Source organism: Microtus ochrogaster, unplaced genomic scaffold (assembly GCF_000317375.1).
Source record: "Microtus ochrogaster isolate Prairie Vole_2 unplaced genomic scaffold, MicOch1.0 UNK5, whole genome shotgun sequence".
In the NCBI taxonomy this organism is placed as follows: domain Eukaryota; kingdom Metazoa; phylum Chordata; class Mammalia; order Rodentia; family Cricetidae; genus Microtus; species Microtus ochrogaster.
In genome coordinates, this window is record NW_004949103.1 from 7,535,622 (window position 1) to 7,538,810 (window position 3,189).

Here is a 3,189-nt window from a genome sequence, read left to right on the forward strand (position 1 = left end):
CTAGAAGAGAATGGGTCAAGCAGTGTTTAAAAGAATACAGTGTCTGTGTAATTATTTCGGATAAAGCTAACTCGGTGGCGGGACACAGCCCACGGCTCCTATTTCAACAGGGATATATGTATATATCTAATTTATCCAACTTTTCTGAAATAGCTAAATGAGAATCATCCATAAAACTGAAAACTTCACAAATTTAATTAGGCACAATGACAAAAACTTTAAAAATTAATAAGAAAGATATTTGCTGCTAAAAAGAATTGTTTAGTGGCTAATAAATATTACTATTCATATTATAATCTATATAAGGTCCTAAACCTTTTCAAAAATGTTTGAAGGTGTGACTTGATTATAATTTAGATAATTCACAACTGCTACCCTCCCATATGTGGTGGTTGGCTTGTTGAAGAAACAAGTAGAATGTTTGTTTACAGGAGTTCTAGTTACACTGATCATACACACTAGATACAATGTAGCTTGAGCTATGCCATAGCCTTGAAAAACCTCCTGGATACATTAAAAAGAATCAGGTCACTGATCTGTATTGCTGGCCTGTTTCAAAAGCACTTTCCTTTCTGTTTGAGGACAGAATCTAGGGATGACTATTGCAATTACTTGGAGAAAAGGTAAGGGTGTATATTAACATTTTTTACATTCCGAAAGCTGTTGAAAGTAGTGTTTCTTTCCGGTGGCCTCTTTCACTCTGGATTGTTTCCTTAGAAATGATAATATAATTTTGACAATAGTGCATGCAAAAAATTGGTGTCCCCCCCCCCCACATACATGTGAACACTGTGAACAGGCAGCCTATGAACAGCCTCTGTGGGAGCGCTGAAGGCACACGGATATATTATCTACCTTCCAAAGGCTACCCCTGTTGCAGCCATTTTTCTGTTTCGGGGGCAATATGAAAAAGCCCACGACTGTGTGCAGGTCAGCTGGGAAGAGCACTCTGCACTGTGAGATGAGCTTTCGGTTTCCTTATGAAAGAGCCTGGAAATTGTAAATAACTCTGAGTGTGAGTGACGTGAGGAGAATAGGAAAGAATGGTAGGTGCAGACAGTGAGGTACGATTCTGGGACAATAGTTAGGCACTAGAAGCCCCACCCCCTGCCAGTCTGGAAATGCCTGAGGACCTGACACTGTGGAAATGGCTGCTGCATATATGGTACCCCAAGGAGCTGTAGAGTTTACTAAGGTGACTGGATCCAAGGTGGTTCCAAGACAGTAAGATATCTGTATGGCCAACAATGACTATGACTGGTTTACATAACCCTCTGGAAATGGGTTGAGGTAGGAACCTCAGAGCAAAAAAGTCATGAAGGAAAGTGTGTGTGTGTGTGTGTGTGTGTTTGTGTGTGTGTAAGTCAATGTATTAATCACATTAGTTGCTGATACTGTCAGTGCCAAACAGTTCTTCTTCCAAAGGGAATAGTTTGAGTCAAATAGGAGTGACCATGGCCCAGGAGCATTCCGTCCAGAACGAAATGTTCCGCTGTGGAAGTAGTCATGCAGTCAAATGACAGAAGACGGTAATTAAAAAAAATACACTTACCAAATACTTTGATGAGGATACCAGAAGACAAGTGGAATTTCTCCTTCCCAGATGCTGTCTGATGGCATGCTTATCTTTGGGATTACTTGTAATGCATTGTAAAGATTTTACTTGAAGCCAGATATAAAGGGTGGGCGATTGGTTGTTTTAGTCATTGTTACTTTACTGTGAAGAGACACCTTGACCACAACTCTTACAAAGGAAAGCATTTAATTGAGGGCTTGCTTACAGCTTCAAAGGCTTAGTCCATTATCATCATGGTGGGAAGCAAAAAAGCAGGACTCTGGTTCAGTAGCTGAGAACTTTGCATCCTGATCATCTGTAGGAATGTGGTCTTCAGGAGAGAAAAAAGCTGCTTAAGCTATTGTGCTGGCTAGTTTTATGTTAATTTGACACAAGCTTGCAGCTGGTCTTACTTTGGGCTGCCAGCTCCTGAATGACAGAGACTTTTTTGAAAATTATGAAATTATGAAAGCTTGGCTTTAGCTTAGGCTTGTTTCTAACTAGCTCTTATAATAGAAATAAACCAATTTATATTAATCTAGATTCTTCCATGGGACTCATTACCTTTCCTCAATACCTTCCTCTGAGTCTAGTTGGTAAGTCCTCATGTCACAGATTTTTCTGGAGTACTTATCTCTTCCCAGAAGTCCTGCCTATCCTTTCCTGCCTAGCTATTGGCCATTTAGCTCTTTATTAAACCAATCAGAAGGTGCCTTAGGCAGGCAAGGTAAACAGGGACTTCTTCATATAGTATGATTAAATATCCTGAGAGGAGGAAACCTCAACTTAGGCAATTCCTGCATATGACTGGGCTGCAGACAAGCCTGAAGGACATTTTCTTGATTAGTGATAGATGGAGAAGGGCCCAGACCATTGTGTGTTATGCTATCCCTGGGCTGGTGGTCCTGGGTTCTATGAGAAAGCAGGCTGAGCAAGCCATGGGGAGAAAGCCAGTAAGTTGCACCCTCCCTGTGGCCTCTGCATCACATCTAATTTGAGTCCCTGTCCTGACTTCTTTCAGTGATGGACTATGATATGGAAGTAAAAGCCAAATAAACTCTTTCCTCCCCATCATGCTTCTTAGTTATCGTGTTTGTGATAGTTTGAATGTAATTAGTTCTTATAATCTCATAGGAGGTGTGTCACTGTGCGAGTTATGTTTTCAGAGGGGGGCAGGCTTTGGGGTTTCCTGTGGTCAGGATACCACCCAGTGTCTCAGTCAACTTCCTGTTGCCTTCTGATCAAGGTGTAGCCAGCACCATGTCTTCCTGCACATCACCTTGCTCCCTGTCATGATGTTCATGAACTGAATCTCTGAAACTATAAGGGAGCCACCTGAAAGACATGTTTTTGTTATTAAGAGCTGCTGTAGTCATGGTGTCTCTTCACAGCAATAAAAACCCTAACTAAGACAATGTATCATCACAACAATAGAAACCCTAACTAAGACAGCTATTAAAGAAAAATCCTTGGTGGAGTGTGTTGTTCTTTTGGAAAACTACAACTCCCAGACTCCCCCTGGACTATGGTTGCCTGTGCGCGCACCTGCGCGCAGGTATGGGATATTCTTCCCAGATTGCCTTGTGCCCCCCGTTAAAAGGCAGGGCCACACGAGGCCCCTTCTTCTCGTCCTG